The following is an 8,275-nucleotide window of genomic DNA, read 5'->3' on the forward strand; positions in this document are numbered from 1 at the left end:
AAAGTATCAAATCACCGGTTTTGTTGAAGGAGCTAACATCGTCAGGATTACAATTGGATGGGGGTATCGGTCACATCAAGTGATGGCTCAGTTTCATTTGTATTTATTTATATTTGGATTTAGTCTATATTTTTGTGGAATAATATTATATCGTTCTATATTGTTTGTAACTGTGTTACGTTGATATATCTGATTCTGGGTGAATGCACTGGTCAGGGAGGAAGGTCTCGAGTCTAGGTGATTAAAGTTGCCTGTTTCTCTCCTGGGAACCAGCGGTGTGCACCTAGAATCACCAAACTTATGATTAAATGTAATATAATAAATGATAATGATAACGAAAATGAGATTCCATGGATAATGACAGATATTCATAAGTTTACACTTGACAGGTAGAAAGTATGGGGAGTGGGGTGTCATCATCTCATCCACCAAATACACACATAAGTATCAAAAGGCATTTTTATACTATTCTGAGTTCCTTTAGGCTACTGTCTAATGAAAATCTTATTGTCATCAACACAGCACATTTGTTTCTCACCGTAAATAATTGTTTAATACAAATTATTCCTTTCATGTCATTCTTGAGGTATACATATCAGCTTGGGGATTTAGGGGTCATTCAGGGCTACTGTCTAGGGCCCTGCACAGGACAAAAGGGCGTAGGTTTTTCGGGTATCACTGCAAAAATAAGATCGGGTATGATGATTGTCTCTAATACCCCGTTCCCACCGCCGATCAGATCAACTCGATCAAGCGAGATCAATCCCGATCACCTATTTTTACCAGAGCAATCCCGACCAAATGCTCGATCGTCCTTCAACACGATCCCTTCCCGACCGCTATTCGATCTTTTTCGATCCACATCCGACCATTTTCGACATCTCCAGAATCTCTCCTCGACAACCACACAAATCTCTACTCGAACATCCCGATCTACACACAATGAATACACGATCGCTACACGGTCAATACTCGTTTTCTACTAGACTTCTTAGACCAGCTCGACATGACTCGATCTGTGTAAGATCTTGCATCGAACGGGTCGGCAGGTTCGTACAGTGATCGGGTGAAAGAAGAATTGGTTACAGTATTCGTTTGGTTATAAGACAATTCAGTATTTATGCTTGTATACGGCATTGCCCAAAAGAGTGCTATAAAACTGACTCTTAATTGCAAAAGCAAGAATGAACGAAAGAAATTATTATCTTCAGTAGTTGATAGACGAACACCTATTTTGAAACCACAATCATCAATTCTCGTGCAGGCATTTCGATTCTACAGTAATTTTTCCAGAAAACTTGTGATTTGCATATTTGATATTTTTGCCACTCTATATAGCCATTCTTTGACAACTTTGCAAGATAAAGTTTCCTACAAAAATTGCTACGCTAGTCTATAAATCGATGACAAAGACTGGTCACTATTGTTTATGAGCCACTCAAAAAGGTACAAAAAATGCATTCAGTTGTATTCATTCATTTTATCCGTTTTCAGTAGCTATATTGGATGCATTCGTTATCAATTTTAGGGCTTCACTATTGCTCGGTCAAGTAGGATATCAGTGCCCAAAGTTACAGATTTTGTAAATCACAAATTTTCAGGGAGATCAAGGCGAAGGTTGATTATCATTGTGTCAAATAAAATTTGAAGTGTTCTTTCTATTAGATAAGGCAACGATTTCATTCAGTCGCTTATATCTTTCTGTATAAGAGACAGTTTTGTGGCACCCTGTCTGCCGGGACACCATGTATGATATAATAGGTTCGTTCACATGCATTCAATATTAAATTTGCAGTATATATAAGAACACCTCTCGGGTCTCAGGTTCGAATCCCGATGGAATCCCATTTTCTTTGCCCATTTTTCCACTAAAATATATACAGTATTCCTTCTGGTCAATTTATTCTGTCTTTATTTGTTACATACTGAAAAAGCTGCATCGCTTCGGTGATCCCTCGCATTTATCCCAAAGTTGAATTATCCTTCGGGTTTATTCCAGGTTTAAGCGTGCACGTGTGTGTCACACACAAACACACTGCTATACCTTCTGACCATCCGAGCATTGGGAATTATTATTATTATTTTTTTTTGACGAACACTGAACTAGGGCTTTCTATAGATCAGTCGGTAGAGCACCGTGTCACACACAAACACACTGACAGCTTCTGACCATCCGAGCATTGGGAATTAAGGGTTTCTGAGACGAGCCCTAAACTAGGGCTATCTATCGATTCAATGTATTTGTAATAGGGTGCGAATAAAAGCAGCTCCCACTATGCCTGTTTGACTTCTGGATCCGTCCGTGTATACATGCAAGTAGTGACTCCACTTCTTTTGTGTAATTTCTAAACTCATTTGATTTTGAAACAATGGATTATCTGACTTCGATATTAACCCACTTAACTCAGTTGAGACATTCACTTTTGGGATATGCCAAAGTGGGATAGTTGTAAACGCGGTGCGCTTAGTCTTTATTCAAGGCAGCGAAGGGAATATCCAAACGGTTATGATGTCCACAGCTGTCACGCGGTGCGCTTAGTCTTTATCTAGACCAATGTACCGTTATCATATCTAAGGTTCCTCATAAAAGGGATTATCTATACTGTTTTTTATACTACCCTCTCAACAAATACATCAGTTTTAAACAAAAATCACTCTGTACATTTACAATATTATTCATTATAATGTATTGTAGTGTACCGGTACATTGTTTTTGCATTATCTTTTATTGTTGGAAGGAAATAAAGCGACATTGACGTGGTGTTAGCGTTTTCAACGTAGCGTTTTCGCCAGAAACTGATAAATAATTGAAAAATACGGTAAAATTCACGAAGAATTGCTTTTGTTGTTGTTGTTGTTTTTAGATAAAAGGATATACACTGTATCATAAGCCTGGGATATTCCCTTCGCCGTTTTGAATAAAGACTACGCGCTGTGGACATCATAACCTTTTGGATATTCCCTTCGCTGCCTTCAATAAAGACTAAGCGCACCGCGTTTACAACAGAACACCTGTGAACATACAGAAGACAGTGCACTTCTATGTATAGCGGTTAGCTTCGATTCAGAAGTATAGGGATATAACAACGAGACCAAATTGGTTAAAATTCATTTATTATGCCTAAGCTACTCATTTGGAAATGCTACCATAGCTTGATAAGCATATCTATGCCCAACAAGCAAAATGACACCAAAAAGGTTTTGCCACCTCAGGTGGTACCAATATCTGGCCTGGCCCATGGACTATTTATGAATCTACGTTACAACTCCTGTTTTAACAGGTCAGTGTAAGAAATAGATTTTATAGCAACGTATCCAACTTCAACTTTGAAACACCTGCCACAAGCAAGCAAAAGAATGATATTCAAGAAACATTTCTCAGTTTATAAGTACAGTAACTAATGTAGAAAATTTCCTTTCACGTTGCAGTCATATTGCCAGTATACCGATATTTTATTTTTTTTTTCTTTTGGTTTCAGTCGTGTTTCCTTTCTTTCTTCTGGTATTTTTGTCTGGAGAGTCTAATTCTGCCATGTCTGCTGTTTGTTGTCTTTTTTCTCTTCGTGGCCCTATTCTTTTCTTCATTGAGCCAGGAGTGGCTGAAAATACTGACTAACTTTCTAACGTGGCCAAGGACCGCATGTAATTTCTCTTAATACCTGAACAATAAATGAGTGCTAAGAAAGTACGTCTGCACATGCTGCAACCACTGTCAAAAATTGTTCCGTATTTGATCGAGTGCCGGTCGAAGCGTAATCGAATTTAGTCAAGTATCAACTAATAGCAGTCGTATAGCGGTTGAGTTATTCGTGAAACTGATGAATCCTGGATCGAGATGATCTGAAATCAATCGTGTAGCATTCGAGTATAACTCGAGATGATCGGGAACTGAGATCGGGGGAAAATCCGTCCCAACCACACTAGATTTCTATACGATCGATTCCCGATCAGCTCGATCTCTTTTCGATCACTACCCGAGCTGTTGATGTTCGGGCTTCCTACTCGAATATTTTGGACATGTCCAAAATTATCGGGAAGGAAGCAGGAACGATGCCGATCAAGGTAGATCGACCCCGAATACCAATGCCGAGCGAGCCCGACCAGGCCAAAAAAGCTTGATCGGGATTGATCGAGTTGATCTGATCGGCAGTGGGAACGCACCATAAAGCCCCTGTTCCTCTATGCTTTTCTCGCCACGATTTGACAATTTTCTACGATCGGGAAGGGTCGGGTAAAGCATGAGTCAATCTGGACACGGTACGATGTTTGAACACTCCAAGAACGATGTTATATTTACGACTAGCACGACGTCATACTTGCTACGCTCTTACTACGATAATCGGGAATGAGACATCGCAATCTCTGCCGCTGCAGTTTCGCTTTTATAGAACGATGCAACTATGCTGTCAGTGCGATGTTGGCGATGTAATCCTATCTAAGCACGCTGTATTTATGTTCTGAACGATCTATGCAATCTTATCATTCTGTTCCCCCTTCCAGAAAGCTAAAAAGTACTCGATGTGCCCCGATGTACCCCGATTCGGCTGCCGACTCAGTCAGTCAACTTATTGGCATGCAGAACGAAGGAGATATATTGTGGACATCGGAGGGGCTCATCAACTCGCGGTTCTTCTGCTGCAATTCATTATTAATCAAAGACGTAGTAATGTTTTCAAAACGGCTTTTTCTTGATGTCCTTGCTTTGATAGTCCCTCTTCTTCCTGTTGTAGAGGATTATTATTCTTCCATGTAATCTTTTTCATGTTACCCTCATGTTACCATCTATCATGTGCAGTCTCTCTTTCTTCGCCGTGTGGGTGGCTGCTTTGCTGCTTTCTTCTCTTCTTTGTCTTCATCTCTTCTTCTTCTTAAATATGTGCTCCTTCGTCTTTGCTTCTCGATATTTTTGATCTTCTTCTGGCAGACATTTTTCCAACGTATCGGCTACGTTCGATTTTAGAGCGGGGAGAGCGGAAGATGTGCGTAATTGAGTGTGGGAAAGCGTAGGAACAGCGTAGCTATAGCGGCTAACAGCGTAATCAAAGCGGGAATGAAGCGTACTTCAGGCTTCAGGTACAGGCCTTGATTTTATACGAGAGTAGAGAACTTAGTGAGAGCATCATTATTAAAGCGGGAAGGTCGTGCTTTGATCAAAAAAGCGGCGCAGCAGCGGGACCACGTCGGTGTCTAGTTTACTTCCCGTTCTTGTGCCGCTGTTACTACGCTCAGAAAAACCGGGAATTGTTACGCTCAACCCGCGTTACTTACACTGTCACTACGCTCTCCCCGTTTAAACTACGATTCAAAATAGGACAATATTGATGGGGAGATAGGGGAGAAATTTCGAGTAGGTTCAAAATTTCATCCCGATCTGTGAAGTTGCCCGAGCCAAACCAGTCACCCAAACGCTGCTGCTACGATGCTCCCGATCCCGGTACTCTTTTTCCGCTCTCTCCCGATCTGACAGATTGAATAGATCGGGGTGCAGATCATGATAGTGGAACGGGAGCTTAAAGGACAAGTTCACCTTTATAAACATAAGGATTGAGAGAATGTAGCAATATTAGTAGAACACATCATTGAAAGTTTGAGGAAAATCAGACAATCCGTTCAAAAGTTAAGAATTTTTAAAATTTTTGTGCAGCAACCGCTGGATGAGAAGACTACTGCAGTGTATGAATAACTTGCGTACAACAATATAAGGAAAATATGAAGAGAATTTCACAAAATTCCATCTTTTGCAAAAAGTACACATTCCCCTGACTCGTTACCGACAAATGTTATGGGCAATATTATTCCCCCCTGCCTTTAGAAAGAGGCAAGTCAAGAGCTCTTTTATTGTGCGAAAAAAGTGAAAATATGTTGAATTTTCTTTTACATTTTCTTCATACTGTTGTACGCATATGACTCACAAGCTGTAGTAGTCTCCTCATCCAGCGGTTCCAACACAAAAATTTTAAAAATTCATAACTTTTGCATCGATTGTCCAATTTTCCTCAAACTTTCACTGATGTGTTCTACTAATATTGTTGCATTCTCTCAATCCTTATGTTTATGAAGGTGAACTTGTCCTTTAATAGTCAAAATAGAATCACATGTGGGGGCACTTTAGGAATACTGTGTGGGGCCCCGTACAGCTATAACTGGTTTCGGTGTTTTGGTACCTCGTTGTGTACTACTTCCATTGCAAAAAAAAAAAAAAAATATATATATATATATATATATATATAGCTATGATTCTTTTCACTTAAAATAAAATCATACGGGAGCACTTTCCAGCTACTGGCTGGTGGCCCCTTGATGATAAAAATAATTGCATAGGTTTGGTGGTTTGGGTATCTCAGCTGTTACTTTCACTGCCAAGGTAATTAGGCATACATGACTCTTTTCACCTAAAAACTCTTAATCTAAAGGGCTTTTTACACTTGCATTAAGGGGGGCCTTAGCCCCACCGTTGGTACCGGACTTTCCTTAGCCCACTTTCTGTTTACACTCGCTTTTGCCATAGTGGGCTAGCCCCACCGATAGTCCCGTACTATCTGGCCCTGCAAAATAGCAGGGTTAGCACCGCAATTGCGGTGCTAACCCCGCTTGCGGTGCCAAGCAATTGGGTGTAAACAGAACGAAAAAATAATCCGGGGCTAAGCGACGGAGACGAAGTCCGACCCCCACTGACCAATCAGAAACGAGATAATCAAGTGCTGCCGGTGCGTGCGTGTACGTGTACAGTGCACAGTGTTATCATGAATATGCATGTGGTTTGGAAAGTACCGGACTAAGAAATTCGATTGTAGAAAGGTCAATTTTCTCCTTAGCCCCGGACAAGAGCTTAGTACGGGACTTTTTGGCGAGTGTAAAAAGCTGAAAAAATTGGTACGGGACAAACGATAGTCCTGGGTCAGAGAAAGTACGGGGTTAAGAAACACAAGTGTAAAAAGGGCTTATATGGGGTGGGAATACCTTGGGGCTGTACCTGTCAAGGGCCCTGCACAGCATAGTTTTCCGGGCCAATTTTGCATCTCTTTCAATCCAATTCATTATTGCTGCATTCAGTTTAGCAAAATTTAGCCTAGATAACATGGTATTTTAATTTCATGATCTCTTCATTAAAATTCATTTTGGAACATTCACATTTTCTCTAACCTCATCCTAAATAACACTATTTTTAACTGAAATTCACAAGACAAGCACCATTTCACTATCCGTTCATTCATAGGTTTATAATTCATTGAAATTCATTCAAATTGATTTCTGGGCATCCAATTCAACATGTTCTGCAGTTAATTTAGCAGATATGTTCATTGTTTACGTCTTTCCTTATTTTCTTTCATCGCAGTTATTGTTTTGTAAGCATCATAACATTTCATGTTTTTGTATTCGTTTAAGAGACTTTGACAACCGTTTTTTTAATGTGCTTAATGAGTCCGAAGAAACACGTAGCCACAAGTTATCTGGCCGTTACGAGCGCTTTATTCCGAGTGGTCGGTCAGTTCTAGGAAGTCAAAGTTATGATCCTCAAATGTTTTTGTTTTTGTTTAATGATTCTTTCTATGTTTTCTGGAGATAAACGACTGTATCTATATTGTTCTGTCATGACTATGAAAATATGAAGTTGATCTGCAGTATACTGGTACACGTAGGCCTATACATGTATGAAAGGAAGGGGCGTTACAGAACAACCAAGTTGACTTATACAAGTTTAAAAATGTGATATCTTTACTGCTTAACAGTATATGGATGAAACATAAAGTCACATAGAAAGACACGAAACAAACAAAGAAACAACAACAACAACAACAAACAAACAAACACACAAAAAGAAGAATAACGGTCTTCATAATTATTTTTGCTGCCACCACAGAAGAGTGGGGATGCAAACATTCATTCCCTTTAAAGCGTCTGTGTATGTATGTGTGTGTGTGTGGGGGGGGGGGGGGGGGGGGGGCAGCCCCCACCAAGCTCCCCCCCCCCCCCCCCCCCCCCCCAAGGTTGGGTTGCGCCGGTACGGTCCGGTTATGGGCTTGTAATTGTGGTGATGGTGACTATCGCCCACCATCCCCCTCCATTTCTCATTACAGATTTACGCCGTTGGTGGTGATACCTGGCATCTTCATTCAAACTCTAATTGGCAAGGTAGCTTGAACTGCATGTACGTTCTCTTGAGGATTTGCACTCTAATCCAAATGTTTTGTCAAAGATCATTTGGGCTCGAGTTATAAGCTGGCTGCTTCCCTCATCATGCGTCCGTTACACCTACAACACCATACAAGGCTTC

Source organism: Diadema antillarum, unplaced genomic scaffold (genome assembly GCF_040938485.1).
Source record: "Diadema antillarum isolate AM-2024a unplaced genomic scaffold, OU_Dant_1.0 seq00000865_RagTag, whole genome shotgun sequence".
NCBI classification, from domain to species: Eukaryota; Metazoa; Echinodermata; class Echinoidea; order Diadematoida; family Diadematidae; genus Diadema; species Diadema antillarum.